General features: G+C 40.3%; 1 protein-coding gene and 1 pseudogene across 1 annotated transcript in view; both read left to right on the forward strand.

Moving 5' to 3' along the window:
- The window catches only part of MARCHF4 (membrane associated ring-CH-type finger 4), a 94,506-nt gene that overhangs the window by 28,596 nt on the left and 47,996 nt on the right, over positions 1-17,914 (forward strand). The window lies entirely within an intron of this gene.
- Positions 16,729-17,778, forward strand: LOC140844834 (Y-box-binding protein 1-like; annotated as a pseudogene).

The following is a 17,914-nucleotide window of genomic DNA, read 5'->3' on the forward strand; positions in this document are numbered from 1 at the left end:
CTATAAAAAATTTTAGAAATTCTCTTCTACTCCCAGTTCACTAGTAATTTTAATCATGAATGGATGTTGTTTTATTAAACCTTTTTTCTTCATGTATTGAGATGATCATATGACTTTTCTCCTTTATTAATAAACATATTTATTATGCATGTGAGGTGATCTACATTGATTGGTTTCCATTTGTTAAACGGTCCCTGCATTTCTGAATAAATTCACTTCATCTGGGTGTATTGTCCTTTTTATTTTCACTGGATTCAGTTTGCTGATATTTTGTTAATGTGTCATGTTCATGGAAGAGATTGGCTAGAAATCTTTCTTTTGGTGTCAGATTTTGGTATCAAAATTATATTGGCTTCATAGAATATAGTATTCTCTTTTCTTTTCTTAGTTTGTGTAATATTGATATTATTTCTTAAATATTTGGGATAATTCACCAGTGAAGCCATTTGGACCTAAAATGTGAAGATTTTTAACTGCAAATATAAATTGTTTAGTACATGTAGAGATGCTAGACTTAATTTCTTTTATGTTGTTTTTATAACTTGTACTTTTCTAGAAAGTTGTTTATTTTACCTAAATTTTCTAAAATTTTTGGTATAGGGATTTCTATTACTAACCTTTTAATGTCTTAAAGGTCTGTGGTGAAGTTAATTCCTGATGTAGTAATTAATGCTTTTCCTCTTTCTGTCTTGAGTCTTGCTAGAGATCTATCCATTTTATTATTCTTTTCAAAAATGCTGTTTTTTGCTTTATTGGTGTTCTATAATGTGCATTTGTTCTCCACTCCATTAATTTCTGATCTTATTTTTATGTTTCCCTTCCTTCTACTTACTTTGGGTTCAATTCGCTGTTCTATTTTTGAATTATTCAGATGAATGCTTAGATTCCTGATTTCTTAGTCTCTCTCTTTTCTAATTTAGATGTATAAAGATCTAGCCACAGCTTTGGTTATATCACCTCTTTTTGATGTCATATTTTTATTATTAAGAATGGGAATTTCCACAGTGATTTCTTCTTTGACCCCTGGATTCTTTAAAAGTTTATTACTTAATCTCTAAACAATTTGGGGATATTCTATTCAATTTTGATTATTACTTTCTAGTTTAATTTGACACAGTCAAGAGAAAATTCTGAATGATTTCAGTTCTTGAAATTTTCTTAGAGCTTGCTTTTTAGCACAACATAGGCTCAAATTTGGGAAATGTTTCATGTCGTGTGCCCTTGAAAAGAATTTTTGTCATCAGTATGAGCAGCCATTTTGCCTATATCTGTAGGTTAGATTGGTTTGTCTATTTTATTTTTCATCTTTCATATACTTACTGATTTTTTAAATTTTCTGGTTTATTTATTCTGCCACTTATTACGGGAGATGTGTTGAAGTTTTCCCCTGTGATTGTAGCTTTGTTTTTTTATTTTTGTTCTGTCCATTTTCTGCTTTATGTATTTTGAGTTATGTGAGTTACATATAAATTAAGAATTGTTATACATTCCTGACAGAGCATAACGTCATTATAAAATATCCCTCTTTGTCTCTAATAGTGCTTCATGCTGTAAAGTCTACTTTGTCTAATATCAATATATCTACACAGCTTTCTTTTGGTTACTGTTTACAAGGTCCATTTTTTTTCCATCCTTTACTTTCAATCTTTTATGTCCTTATATTTAAGGAACATATCATTGGATTTTGATTTTTTTACCCAGTCTGACAATGTTTATGTTTAACCTAAGTATTTAGTCTACATAGTTCATTACTTCTGTGCCTGGGTTTATATCTACCGACTTTCCACTGTTTTCTGTTTGTCCTGATATGCTTTTTCTCTCTCTCCTTTTTTGCCTTCATTTGTATTAATCCACTGTTTTTTCCTTCTATTAGCTTTTTAGTTATGTATTCTTTATTCATCTCGTGGTCATCTTTACTCACTATAGCCTAACATAAACTGGTACTTTACCCATTTTTGAAACAGTGCTAAGAATGATTAGACCTTATAACATTTATATCTCTTAACCCCTCTCTTAGTTTGGGCTGCTATAACAAAGTGCCACAGACTGGGTGTCTTATGTGCCAGAAATGTATTTCTCACAGTCCTGGGATGAAGACTCTGAGGTAGGGAACCAGCACCGTTGGGTTCTGGCGGGAACCGTCCTACAGGTTACAGACGGCCAACTTCTCGTTGTAAGCCCTTATGGCAGACAAGCATTCCCGGGCCTCTTTCATAAGCGCACTTGTTCCATTCATGAGGATTCTATCCTCATGACCTAATTACCTCCCAAAGGTCCTATCTCCTAATACCATCACATTGGGGGTTAGAATGCTGACATATGGATTTGGGAGGTACACAAACATACAGACCATTTTTATTTTCATCATGGATTTAAATCCTACAAATACTTTAAAGCCCACAACTATCATTGCTATTTTTTTGTGCAGTGTTCAGTTTTATTTATCCATGTATTTATTCTTTGAGCCACTCTTTATTTCTTCCTGCATTTTCCATTAAAAACTGAAAACTGCAGGTGATGGCCCATCCACAGAGATGTGAACAAGGACTCTAAACAGCCTCTTGAACAAAGCTGGGATGTAGCAGGAGAAACAGTGAAACAGAACCATAAGACCCAGATTCTGTGAGCTGTGGAGCTTGAACAACTCATTTAATATTTCTGAGCCTCAGTTTCTTCATCTCTTAAAAACCATATTGTATACTTGCTTGCTTACCTGTCTTATAAGTATATTCAAGGTTAAATGTGACAGTAAATGTGACAACACTGTGTAAATTCTAAAGCAGAGATTATAAACTGACTCACAAGCTGTACACAAGTAACACACTTTTCAAAAATGTCTTTAGGGTGCTTCCTATTTTCAACCAAACCAAGGTTTAAGTATCGTATCTCAGTTAAAAACACAGATTTCTGCTTATTCCTTGGGAAAAAAAATCCACACACCTGGCAACTGCAGACCTGGCTTTACACATGGCCAATGGGCTGGAGCTGAGCAGTGCTGGAACACATTTTTCAGTTTTGCCACATGCCGCCTGTTCTCATCACATTCAAACATGTACTCACGTTGTAAGTTTACACATCTCTGCCCACCTCTTCTTGGTCCGTGGCCCTCGCTAAAGCATCATGTCAATATTTGTTGTTAGGACTCATTTAAGTCAGACATGCACAGGAACAGAATTTTCTAGGGTTAAGTGTTGCTAAGTGCTGAAATGGGGGGCTGGGAGAGTTTGTAGAAACACTTTCCCAGAGACCAAAAAATACATCAGGTTTAGGCACAGCCTCTCCTAGGGAGGAGTCAAATGACTAATACCAAGTTCCTCCCAGCTTTTGAACTGGGGGTGGGGAGGTGCTGTTTTAGAATCTGAATGTTGGAGGTAGAGAGAGTGGAGATTTTTCCCAGATAAATTATATATCATAATATTCAACATTTGGGAAGCAAAAAAGTTCCCAATATGGACAACAGAAAGAACATGTCTCTTTGGTTAATCAAAAAATGCATGGGTTTGTCAATACTTATTGAGCAGGCCATTAAAAATCTGTGAATTCCACTATATATAAATTAGATCTCCATTTTAAAAAGCACAAAGTAAAAACAAAATTTAAAAAGGGAGGCATGGGGTGAATTGTAACTCTAACCTGTATCAGGGACTTACACTATACTAAGTACTTTACATGGATTAATTGGGTTATTTCATCCTCACAATACCTTCTAATATAGGTGCTATTATTAGCTCCATTTTGCTTATTCAATTTTAGGTGCCCTCATTCAGAAAACCCAAGATGCTCAGTTAGCATTGGGGTCTTACAGGCAGGGTGGTCCAAACTCCACACACGAGGGAAAGGATATTCAAAGTATTGGTAGCTCCTTCACAAGGAAAGTTATGACTTCTTTGGCCTTAATAGTAAATAGCTTTGCTTTCTGAAAGGGCATCTCATGACAAGATGTTTCTATCTTTACAGAATAAGCTCTGACCCACCCAGACAGGTCATCTCTATATCCCAGGACAAGTGGTTCTTAATCTGAACATCTGATGCTCAAATTGAAATGCTAAGAACTCTCCATAAAGAAACAAGTGTTCATGTGTATGTAATGTGCAAAATACTACAAGTTCAGGAAGTTCAGACATCTGAAGCTCATTCATGGACCTCAAGTTTAAAACCCTTTGCTCTAAGTCAAAATGGGGTCAGATTCTAGGGACCTCAAGCCCACTTTCAACTTCTCTGATTATTCCAGGCACCTCATCACCAGTCACCAATCATTTGGTGTTAGTTTTCTTCTCTCCCAGAGGCTTGATGTCCACCTCCTGCTTCCTCCTTGTCTACTGGTAGGTTGGTCTTGGCAAACACATTCCAGGAGAAGCAGGCTTTGCTGATTCTCATTCCTTTCCTTCCCCTTGGAATCCCTAGCCATCTTTGGTAATTTACATTTATTTACCAACATACACACACACTTGGGTTTGCCTCCTTGTGCACAATATTTTTGATCGGTTCCTTCCTCGTTTCACAGCTACCTCAGTAAAGAGACTTGTATAACAAAGGCCTATTCACAGGCCTACCACATATGGATGTGATAGCCATTCACTGGAATAGAGTACCTGGTTTGGGTTGGGGAACTGCTCATGATTTCATAGGGTGGAAATCTAGCCCATACTTTACCCTTCAAGCCAGGTGCCCTGGCCCAAGGCTGGGTCTTCTTGGAAGAAGCATCTTTTTCTAGCTCAAACACAGTATATGGGACAACGGCAGCCCTACCTAATTAGCAGTGTCTAGAAGATGAATATATCAGAGGATAAAATACCAATGCCCCTATGCTGGTTTTGTATCAGCAGTCACCTTGTGTCTTATTTATTCTCAATGAATAAAACTTCCGGTGTTCCTGGGCCACATATGCCTGTAAGAATGAGACCTGAAGGATTCATTTCCTGAACTGCCCCCTCTCCATTTCACAGGATTCAGGTTTCTGCTATGGCAAGCTGAGAGGGAAAGAGGATGGGAATGGCTGGATAATTCTATTAGCATGTTACCTCTTCTTTCGTCTACTTCATTTCTAGCCATCATTCATCTTTGCTCAAGCAGCACTTCTTCAAGGACAAACCAATCCCCTTATAACACCACATAGCTTTCTTGCATTGGACTTACCTCCACTGCAATTTAATATTTTGGACATTATTGTATATATACCTAAGCTTCATGAGAGTGGGGACCGTTCTGTTTGTGTTTACCACTGTATCCCTGTTGACTGGCACATAGTAGGTGTTTAATAAATATTTGTTTGAATGCATGCATGAATAAAAGGTAGTCCAGATGGTGGGGAGCCTTAGAGTTTTGACTGGGGAGTTAAGGCCCTCCTATAGACAGTAGGAAGCCCATTTTCTAGACTGTGATCCTTTTGTCTCACCCCAACCTTCTATTTTTGAACTGTGTATTATAGCTCTTGCATTCCACATCATCATTCCTCTCCATTCTTACCTAGCTTCAGAGAAGTTTTTCAAAATCTTACTTAAATGGAAAAAAGCCACACCATATATCCTTACCTGCCTTGAGGGGCTCTCTGGTCTGGTGGTTAAAAGCATGGGCTTTAGAATCAGGTAGCACTAGATTTTTTTTTTTTTGGTTTCATTAATGTACAATTACATGAGCAACATTATGGTCACTAGACTCCCCCCACTATCAAGTCCCCCCCACATACCCCATTATAGTCACTGTCCATCAGCATAGTAAGATGCTATAGAATCACTATTTGTCCTCTCTGTGCTATACTGCCTTCCCTGTGCCCCCACCCACCAAATTAGGTGCGCTAATCATAATGCCCCTTTTTCCCTCTGATCCCTCCCTTCCCACCCACCATCCCCAGTCCCTTTCCCTTTGGTAACTGTTAGTCCATTCTTGGGTTCTGTGATTCTGCTGCTGTTTTGCTCCTTCAGCTTTTGTTTTGTTCTTATACTCCACAGATGAGTGAAATCACTTGGTACTTGTCTTTTTCTGCCTGACTTATTTCACTGAGCATAATACCCTCTAGCTCCATCCATGTTGTTGCAGATGGTAGGATTTGTTTTCTTCTTATGGCTGAATAATATTTCATTGTGTATATGTACCACATCTTCTTTATCCATTCATCTACTGGTGGACATTTAGGTTGCTTCCATTTCTTGGCTATTGTAAATAGTGCTGCGATAAACATAGGGGTGCATATGTCTTTTTCAAACTGGGCTGCTGCATTCTTAAGGTAAATTCCTAGCAGTGGAATTCCTGGGTCAAATGGTATTTCTATTTTGAGCTTTTTGAGGAACCTCCATACTGCTTTCCACAATGGTTGAACTAGTTTACATTCCCACCAGTTTACATTCCCCTTTCTCCACATCCTCGTCAATATTTGTTGTTTGTCTTTTGGATGGTGGCCATCCTAACTGGTGCGAGGTGATATCTCATTGTGGTTTTAATTTGCATTTCTCTGATTAGCGATGTAGGTAGCACTAGATTTTAAACCTGGGTTGCCCACTGGCTGACTATGTGATTTTTACCAAATGATTTAATATCTCTTAGTCTCAGTTACTTCAATCTGTCAAATAGGGGTAATAATATCTTCCTCATAGTATTCAGTGAATTAATCTAGGTGATATGTTCAGCAAACAACTTGACCAATAGCAGGTCCTCAATCACTGGACATTTTTATTATTAACTAAACTAGATGCTCATGAGAGAGGTGAAATATTAATCACGCATAGGAATTGAGTTCCAAAAGTTAGTATGTGACATCTGCCTTTATTTATTTCCCATAAAATGTTAAAGGAAGAATACTTTAACAGCTGTAAAATAAAATTTACAGATTTATTTAATATTGAGTCCTTTGTGTTCCTTGAATCTGCCTTTGTGACTTACAATAGTCCTACATTCTAAGCAGACCTTTCACTCTCCCTTTGACACCACCCAACAAACCAAGGCATTGGTAGTTTATACAGTCGTATCGGCTTTAGGACTGGTCAAGGGGGCAGAATCAGGGGCAGCCAGGCAGCAAGCTTCTCGTGTTGCCCAAAAGGCCTATAAAGGTCTGTATGCTCAAAACCATAGTGTGTCTCTAACTGTGAAACTCTTTATAAGCACAACTAATTTGAAAATAGCAAAACTTCAAGGATGAAGTACAAAAGCTAGGACTATACTGACCTGATTCAGGGAGGGCCTGGAGAGTTTCTTGCTCTCCTGTTCCAGGCAGAATGTATAACTCCTCTCAAGAGGGTCAGTGCATTGAGTCCATAAGCACATGGAGTCCTTGGCTGCCTCTCTGATTTCATTTCCTGCCATTCTCTTCATTCCTTCATGCGGTTCTTTGCCCACACCAGACTGCTCCTACCCCAGGGCCTGTGAACCTGCACTCCGCTCTCTGGGGCACACTGTTCCCCCTGATACACAGCTCACTCCTCACTTCATTCTTGTCACTGCTCAAGTGTCAGCTCCTTAGAGAAGCTTCCTTGATAGAGGACACTACCCTCTAGTAGCTTCTATCCCTACCCCTTTATACAAATTTAATTAACCTCACAGTACCTATGACTCCCTGACATATGCACTTTAAAGTACTTCATTGGTTTATCTCTTGCTATTGGACTGAATCACTTGAGAGCAAAGGTATTGTCTGGCCTGTTCACTGCTCCATCCCCAGCACTCAGAGCAGTGGCTGGCCCAAGGCACGCTCTTTGGACTCTTGAATGATTTCTGTTTAGGCTCCCTTCCTCTTGTATTTTGCTCAGTGGAAGTGGTGAGGAACTGCCTGCCTCCCTTAGTGTAACATTCTTTTAGGGATTAGCATTGCAGAGATGAAAAACCTCAAGTGTAAATATTAACTTGCGGAGCCTGCAGATTAAAAACGTGGAGACCACTCTGCTTTCTGTGGGTGACTTCTTGAGCACTTCCTGCTGCAAGAAGGGCAGATGCTGTGATCAACACACCATAGCATTTCCACAGCCTGCATCCAAAGTCAGTTGGGAAGGGCTGGTTGCGTTTGCTTGCCAAAAACACTTATTTCCCTGATAATTTTATTTTTAATGAAGTAAGAACATGACATGAGGTCTCCTCTCTTAGATTTTTAAGTGCATTATACACCATTGCTAATTATAAGTGCTATGTTGTATACAGCAGTCCTCTAGAACTTACAGTCTTGCAACTCCCCATTTCTCCCTTCCTCTAACCACTGACAACCACCATTTGGCTCACTGTTTCTATGAGTTGGACTATTTTAGATAACCTCATATAAGTGGAATTATGCAGTATTTGTCCTCCTATGACTGGCTTATTTCACCTAGCAGGTTCATCCAGGTTGTCATGTGTGGCAGGGTTTCCTTTTTTTTTTAAGGTTGAATAATATTTCAACATATGTATATACCACATTTTTTGATATAATCATCCAATGATGAGCGTTTAGGCTGTTTCCATATCTTGGTTGTTGTGAATAATGCTGCAAGGAACATGTGAGTGCAGATATCTCTGTGAGATCCTGATTTCAATTCTTTTGGATAAATACCCAGAAGTAGGATTGCTGGATTATATGGTAGTTGGTAGTTCTATTTTTAATTTCTTGAGGAATGTCTATACTATATTCATAGGAGCTGAGTGATTTTACATTCCCACAACAATGTACAAATGATTCCAATTTTCTGTATTTTTGCCGACACTTGTTACCTTTTGTCTTTTTGATCATAGTCATCTTGACAGGTGTGAGGTGATAACTCATTACGCTTTTGATTTGCATTTGCCTAATAATTAATGATGTTGAGCGTCCTTTTGTATACAGTTGGCCATTTGTATGTCTTCTTTGGAAAAATGTCTATTCAAGTCCTTTGCCCATTTTTCCCTCAGGTTATTAGTTTTTTTTATGCTATTAAGCTATAGAAGCTTCTTATTTATTTTAGTTATTAACCCCTTCTCAGACATATGGTTTGCAAATATTTTCTCCCATTCTATAGGTTACCTTTCCACTATGTTGATTGTTTTCTTTGCTGTTCAGAAGCTTTTTAATTTGATGTGATCCTGCTTATCTAATTTTGCTTTTGATGACTGTGCTTTTGGTGTCATATCCAAGAAATCATTGCCAAGCTGAATGTCATGAGGTTTATCCCCTATGTTTTCTTCTAGAAGTTTTAGTTACAGGTCTTACATTTATATCTTTAATCCATTTTGAGTTGACTTTCATGTATCATGTAAGATAAGGGTCCAATTTAATTCTTTTGCATGCAGACATCCAGTTTTCCCAGCACTAGTTGTTGAAGACAGTATCCTTTTCCCATTGTGTATTTTGGCACCCTCTTAAAGATGACCATATATACATGAGTTTATTTCTGGGTTCTCTATTCTGTTCCACTGGTCTATAGGTCTGTTTTCATGCCAGTGCCATACTGTTTTAATTGTTACAGTTTTGTAATATATTTTGAAACCAGGACATATGATGCCTCCAGCTCTATTCTTCTTTTCTCAAGATTGCTTTGGATATTCAGGTTCTTTTGTGGTTCTACATGAATTTTAAGATTGTCTTTTCAATTTCTATTAAAAAATGCCACTGGGATTTTGATTTCTTTCAATCTGTAGATCACTATGAGCAATATGGCTATTTTAACAATATTAAGTCTTCCAACCTGTGAGCAGGGTATGCCCTTCATTTATTTGTGCCTTCTTTGAGTTCTTTCATCAATGATTTGTAGGGTTTTTTTTCTGGTAATTTTAACACGTGCTTCCATTTCCTACTCAGCATCAGAGAGCCAGAGCAATGGCTAAAATTTTTTCCTTGGTCTTGGAATTGCAGAATTCTCTGGAGAGTCAGTGTGTCCACTGTTTCCTCTTCTATTTGTATTCCCACACCACCACATGGCCTGTTCATATCCTTTCTCTCCTCACCTGCCTACAGAGAAGTATAAAAAGGATTTGCTTTAAAAAGAACAGGAAGCTGATAGAAATCAGAGCCCAAGCTTCTCCTTGTTGGGGGAGATGGGGTTTAGTGACCACAGGAATTGGATTTGATATTTTAGACCCCAACCTACCTGCTGTACTCCCTGACAAGACAATGATGAAAGTTAATATACATGAAATACCCCATTATACTAGAAACTCCTATCAAGATGAGAAAATAACACTGTCAATTAATGGAGATATTAAAACCCATGACAATCTCTAAAACTTCATTTTGGCTATTGGTGTCATGTGTTCCACTTGCCCAAAGCCCCACATCTTTCACCAGAGTCATGGACAAAGTGCAGCATGAACTTTGCTCTCTGCCTTGCCCACATTCTGAGGGCAATTCCAATAAGGAGGTAAGCAGCCAGAAGACAGAAACCAGAAAATAAAAGGAAAACATCCCCCATAAATCAACAAGCTATCATATTAACATGGGTGATTCAGAGTCTACACACAGGGAATAAAATTATTGTTCACTCCCTAAAATATGAACTTAATATTGGTGATGCATTTTCCCCACAGATCTAAGGTAGCAGCTCTCAGCCTAAGGTGAGAACCATCCGGGCAGCCAGTTAAAATTCAGGTTCCTGATTCCACTGTGAGATGCTGATTCCAGACGTATGGAGTGGAGCCTAGTGTTCTGCCTGTTTTACCGGCATTGCAGGTAGTTTTCAGTGGAGATGGTTTTTCATAGGCCAACACGGAAATAAATGCTCTCAAACATCTCTCTTAATTTAGACATCATTCCAAGACTCTCTAAGAATAATTAGATAATTTTAACAAGCTCTAAAACTTCTTTTTTAAAAAGCCCCCCAGGTGACCTAAGGCCTTCTGCTTTCACCTTGCAGGAGCCAGCTGGAAACTGGAGGCATGTGGTGTGCCACGTTTCTCAGATGTTGATGCACACGGATCACCTGTGGATTGTGTTAAAATGCAGATTCTGATTCAGCAAGTCTGAGGTGGAACCTGATACTTATGCTCAGGATTGTAGCCAACCCTGTTTCCCTTTATAAAGTATGTTTAATATCTGTCTTACCTCACAGAGGTCTTATAGGATCAAATAATGTAATATATGGGAAAGAACTTTGCAAGCTACTAAATGCTATTTACAGCAAGTATTATAATAACTACTCAAAGGTACAAATAGGGCCAGAAGCCACTTCTGGGCTAGCTTGGGCTCTAGAAGCTAAATGGTTATATAGATATCATCCTTCCCCTTCCTTAAAGGTGACTTTCCTCTCCTCCCTGGCACATCCTTCATTCACTGTGCACCTTGCATTCCTCTGATGTGTCCAGCAACTAGTCTCTCAAACTTGTTCATCCTTATCCTATAAGCTGGGATTCTCAAACTGGGGTCCACAGACAGCCTGCTCTGAACCATGCTGGATGCTTTTTTAAAATACAGATTTCCAGGTAGCACCCATGACCTGCAGAATCAGAATTCCAGGGGTGGGGCCAGGAGCACATGTCTGTTTGAGAACATCTACCTCAGTGTCCAGAGTTTGTGCTTCAGGCACTATTCTCCATTGCTTGCTTTAAGAATATGACTTTGGGATGCACCCACAGTCACCCCTCTGTGCCCTCCTTCCCCACATGCTCTCCAGTGCGGCATATTTCTTTTCTCCAAGGGCGCAGTTTCTTTCTTCCACCATGCAAAACTCTTTCTTAGAAATTCACCTTTCATCTTTTTCTTGAAACAGAAAGCTGCTCTGTTTTGCAAGGTTTTGCAATCCTTGGCATTTTCCCCCCCATGCTAGAGAAAGACTAGGGGATGGATAGGGCCTCCTTTATTATAAGATAGCGAGCAGGCGACACCCCACAACAGGAAGCACAATTAAGAACATTCCCAGCAGGAAGGCTGCTCTCCGAGAAGCACAGAGAGCTGTCAGGACAAGTGACCTTTCTAATCATGCCTGACATTTCACAGCCTGGAAGGCGGAAGGGCTGCCCTTATTCTGGAGGCGTTGTGCGGGCTGTGTCACCCCAGACACCTGCATCTGAGGCTTTGGTGACTTGGCCTCTGACTGGGTGATGAATCAGAGCACGCAAAAGCTTTGTTTCCCAGGAAAAGAGAAAACATTGAGCAGGGGGCTTAAGTGGATGGGGTGACTGTGTCTAAACCGGGGATAGAAAGGGATTGGAGGAGGATATTGCCTCCCCGAGAGATTAGCTCTGTTCCACAGGACTCAGGTGATGCTGATCAAACAGCCCTGCTCTGAGGAAGTGAAATAGACAGGATCAGCTTCCAGTACCTTCTGGCCCAAGGAGAATGGTGACTCACTTTTTACCCACCTCAATATAAGAACAGCTTTCTTTTTTTTCTTATTATAAAATTTAAGGCATGCTCATTCTAAAAGCCATTCAACATATAAAGATATAAAATAAAAATTACTTGGAATCTCACCAGTCAGAGATAACCATTGTTAGCATTTGTTTGCAAATATGCAATATTTTTAAACAAAATACAATCCTATCCAAAATACTGTTTTGTAACCTGTATCTTTCACTTAACATCTTGAACACATTTTCATGTCAATAAAATATAAATTTAACAAAATCATTTTTAATGATTCCACTGTATTCCATTTGTGTGAATGAACCTCTTGAGGTTGCTCTGATTTTTAATCTTAATAATGTACAATAATGAACAGCTCCATCATTAAATCTATCTGCAGAACTGACACTATTTCCTTATGATAAATTCCTTAAAGTAGAATTGCTGAGTTGAAGAGTGTTCATATTTTTAAGACTTTTACTCTCTGTCATCTAGAAGGGTTATGCCAATGTACATCCCCCCAGCAGGGAACAGAGAATGTGTTCTCTTTGCCCTCTTCAACTCTGGAGATTATAATCTTTTCTAACAATTGTGGGTGAAAATGATTACTGACAATTGTTTGTATGTACTTCTATTTATTAAAGGAGTTTAACAGTTTTTCTTATATGTATTGGCTATTTGTGTTTCTTGTTTAGTGAACTCCCTTGTCCTTTTTCCCTTCTTTGGGAGTGTGAATCTTTCTTACATTTAGTTGTAAGTTCTTTCCATACAATAATGATAACTTATTGTTATAAGTTATAACTATTTTGCCTCATTTATCAGTTGTCTTTATGTGCTTTCTGGCCATGAAGAAATTAAAACTTTTTGATGTTGTCAAACTCCTGTGGTTCCAGATTTTTTGGAACCACATGGAGACAGGCCTTCTCTATTTCGTGGGTATAAACATACTTATTGGCATTTTCTTCTTGAACATGCTAGCTCTCTAAACTCTCATGGTCTTTGACCACAGCTCCCTCTGCCTGGAATAACCTTCTTCCACTCTGTGACTGGGTGGCAGCTTCTCAATACTCAAGTCTCTGATTAAATATCTCCTCAGAGAAGCTTTTCCTGGTTATATACCTAAAGGTTCTCTCAACCCCCATTTTCTTTCTCTTAGCACCCTATTGTCTTCCTTCATAAGTTTTATCAAGAATTGTAGTTATATATTTTATTTGCCTATTTATTCAATATTTGCAACTAGACTGTAAACTCTAAAGGGCAGAAATACCTATCTGTTTCATATTCCCAGCACCTCACCTAGTGTCTGGCTCATAGTTGATAAATAAAAGATATTTGTTAAAAACTGTTGAAAGTTAAATTCACCTAGAATTTATTTTGGTATAAGGTGTGAACTAGGTATCTATTTTAAATGTTTCCAAATAGTATCTTGTGTTTACAACATTCAACTAGAATGCAGACTAGTTCTCTTATAATCCACCTTTCACTTGGATCCAAGAAGTGAAACCCAGGATATGGGAGGGGATAGAATCAATGGCTCTCAGTACTGTGGTTCTCCAGGCCCACTGTCTGCTCTCTCTGCAATGATGTCCCTTCCTCCATTACTGCCTTAGTCCTAAGTGCTTCCCATAATGCTATCTCAGGGCTCAGCCTGCAGTGGATCCTTAGTTAATGGTGTTTACTGGCTGATTCAGAGCATTTAAACGGCAGGGGAATCAGATAGCTCTGATGTGTTTCATACAATATTCACATCAGCCTTTGGAAGCCCTGAAAAATCTATGCTCCCTCCATAACCCTCAGAAACTACATTTCTCTATTCCCTTTCCATATCTAGAGATCACACCTAGCAGTTATGAATGAAGACAACAGAGATGGAGAATTAGTCAGAGACAGCCAGAAAGGAGAAGATGGTGACACTCGCTTACATGTGCTTTTAAAGTTTTCATGGGCCACCTCATGCCACATGCCCTTTGCTCCTTCAAAACTGAGCTGTGGAGTAGCTGTGGCAGCTTTACAGTTAGGCTTAGGGAAGTCATAACTTCTGTTCTTTAAAATTCACCTTAGTAAATTGTTTCCAATTCATGAAAGTGATACACTAGGTATAAAATAATGGAAGAAGTAAAAAAAGAATAGATTTTGCTCTGTTTAAAAACTGTTGTAATGAACCTACAAACGTTCAACTTTACTAATAATCAAATGGCTGAAACTTAAAGGAAAAATTAGATGCCATTTGCCTCTAAAAAATAATCGAAGAAGTCACAAAAAAGGAACCACTTTTTTTCATTTAAAATTTGCTTTGTTAAACCTAAAAATATTTCAACTTTACAAATAATCAAAGAATGTAACTTGAAATGACAATTAGATATTATTTTCTCCTAGTAAATTCATTGTAATATATAAAATTATAATACATAATGTTGAGCAGAATGTGGTAAGACAAGTGCTTCATACACTATAGATGGAGAATAGAGATGATATTTCTGGAATAGAATTTTCCAGGAAGAGGTAAGAACCTTATAAATGTCCATACACAACTGGCTTTTATTCGTACTTCTGGAAATTTCTACTAAAATGCTAATCTACTAAAGTAAAAGTGTGGAAAAACCCAAGTCTTTGACAATAAGGTCATGAAAAAATTGGCAGCTTAGCCACAGTAAGGATGATTACTGACTCATTGCCAATAACGTTTCTGTGGATTAATTAATGACATGGGATAAGTTTCTGAATCTAATAAGTACCCAGAGTTCAATTCCAGATTTTAAAGTTAAATTTATATTTTTATAGGAAAAAGATTTGGCTATAATAAAGTGTTAACAATGCTTCTCTAGGTGATAGGATTAAAGGGAATATTTTGTTTCCCTCTTACTATTTTCCAGATACTTTATAATCATTATATTGCTTTTTATTAAAAAAAAAAGTCCTTCCCCCTCTTACGCCTTCCCATCTCTTGGTGATGTTAACGTGGTCCTGGGCTATATCCATTGACATACGTAATTCAGAAAAGAGAAATAAGGGCTCTCCTATATACCTCCTTTGTTAGCTTAACATCTGTTATATGTAGGATGAAGCATTTACGAGTGTAAACCTCCAGAAGTGGGCTAATAAAAGGGTGGCATGATGAAGAGAGTTAAAACCATGTGACATGAAAAATTGCTAGAATCCGTAGGCAGGATTAGGAAGCCAGACTGGCTGCCCGGAGAATCTGAAGGTTATCATGTTGCAAAGAGAGTCAATTGCTCTGTGTCACCCCAGAAAGCAAGACCACTGGCTGGAAATAACAGACACCTAGACTTGGGTTCACTACAAGAAAGAACTGTCTAATGATTGCAACTCATTGGGGTAGGAGGGCTACTCATTGCTGGGGTCCTGGCAGAGTGACCACCTGGTGGCAGAGTTGAGAGGAGTCCGGCCTCACTTGAGTGGTTGTACTGGTTAGGTGTCCTTCAGGGTCTCATCGAGGCCAATGGGTCTCTGCTTTGCTCACCCTGAAATGGGGAGGCGAGTCCTGGAGATGTCACTTAGTCATTCTCCTTTCTCTCTGCTCCTTCCTCAATTCCAAGCAGGAAGGCACCAAATCCATTGCGGCAAGTGGTTGTATGTTTGTGGATGGAATGGGACAGGGCATGAAGATCGAGAAAACGGAGCTGTATCAGTGAGCAATCCAGAAGGTGTATTAGCCAAAAAACAAAAACAGGGGCCAATGAATGGAACTTGGTGCAGCATGACTGGAGCCAAAAGTGTTTATCTCTAATAATTTCCATTTCAATTAGTCTTTAAGATTTAAGGCTAGTACATTTTTTCCAGTTTCCGTGGTATTTATGGGCTGATCCAAGTCACTTAAATAACAGGGGAATCAGATTTAAGTTGCCATCGGCTGGTGGGTGGAGCAGAGTGTGGCTGCATCAGGACACAGGCAGGCCTCCGAGTGCAGGCACGATGGCCTCCCACAGCACTGAATTTATGTTATGTTTATAGCTCCTGAACTCAGTCTTTAAGACAGTCTTCCTCCAAAACTTACCTAAGGTCCTTAGGAAGACCTCCATGGATGGTTTAGGTCCTGTGACCCACTCCCAAACCAATCACCGTGTCCCAGGGTGGTGTGGTGGCCCACTGACCAGTCAGGCTGGGGCACATGCACACACAGCTGGAAACAGGGCGTGGTGGAGCAAGGTCGCCTTCTGCGGATCATGTGGGTGAAGCAGGACACGGAAAGGAAAGGGTCTTATGTCCACTACAGGGAATTCTCTCCTATTTTAACACTATTTTGGAAAAAGTGATGTACCAGTTACCTTAGAAATCTATTTCATGTCCATTCTTCTAGCTTGCATTCCTTCAGCTGTGATTTCCACCCATCTTGATCTGTTCCATCTTCAGGGTAGATTTACATCAAAACCGCTTCCCTCGCAGACACACTGTGAGGGTTAATTGGGTTTTCCAGAAGCCATCTGTAAAGTTCCATGGGGTCTTCAGAAGCAGATGCTTTGTAAAGAGATTTTGCTATTAGAATCAACTCTTCATTTTTTATGCTTAGGGGTGCTGAGGGTAAGCATGAATCAAAGAGCGAAGTTCGGCAGGTAGCCAGAGGGGAGAGAGGCTGCACCGCAGTCGGCGCCATCCCCGTCCCTGTTCCCACGGCCGTGAGCAGCCAGGGGGTGCGCAGCGGCCGCCCTCCCCCTCACCCCCTCGGTGGCGCTCTACGGGCTGGGCACCACGGGCAGCAGCGCAAGGAGCGGAGGCCGGCGCAGCCTCACATCAGCGGCGGGAGCGAGAAGGTCATCACCACGAAGGTTTTGGGGACAGTGTCAGAAATGGGGATGGTTTCATCAACAGGAATGACAGAGAAGGATGTATGTGCCCAGCAGATGGCCATAAGGAGGCATAACCCCCAGGAAGTCCCTTGGCAGTGTCAGGGAAGCAGAGACTGTGGGGTTTGATGATGTTGAAGGAGGAAAGGGTGCGGAGGCAGCAGATGCTACAGGCCCTGGTGGAGCTGCAGTGAAGGGGTGAACAGGCAGGAGACCTTAGCCATTACAGACGCCGTCCACGTCCATGGGCCTCCCCGCAGTCACCAGCAGAACCACCAAAACAGTGAGCTGGGGGAAAGGAGGATGGATGGGAGAGCGCCCCTGACGGCCGGGCCCAGCAGCGCTGCCCCACCCCAGGCCACAGGGCCCACCTTAGGACACGCCCAGGCCCTGTGGGCGTGAACCACAGTATCCCAAGCCTCCCGTGCAGGGAGAAGAGATGGAGGGTGCTGACAGGGACCCCAGGGTGCAGGAGAGCAAGGGAAGCCTGTGAGACAGAGTATGTGTCGGGGTTACAGACCACGAGTCTGCAGGGGCCCTCCCCGCCAAAGACAGCTGAGAGAGGACGGCAAGGAGGGGACAGGGAAAATCGAGGAGGTGGGGCTCAAGGGCAGCCGCCGTCTCAGTAATGTACAGCCGCAACTCCAACTACCATCACAGACGCCCGGAAAACCCCAAACCACATAAGATGGCAACGAGACAAGAGCAGCCGATCCACCAGCTGAGAACTGGGCCACTGTACCGGGTGAGCAGGGTGCCACTGAGTAAACGCCGGCTTACCACCTCTACCGTAATCCAGTTTAGTTATCCAACAAGAAATAAATACGAAATTCCAGCAACAAGAAATGAACAAAAGATCAGAGCGGAAAACCTTAAGTGCTTGCTTTTTGCGCAATGACCAGAT

The sequence above is a fragment of the Manis javanica genome, chromosome 12 (assembly GCF_040802235.1).
Source record: "Manis javanica isolate MJ-LG chromosome 12, MJ_LKY, whole genome shotgun sequence".
In the NCBI taxonomy this organism is placed as follows: Eukaryota; Metazoa; Chordata; class Mammalia; order Pholidota; family Manidae; genus Manis; species Manis javanica.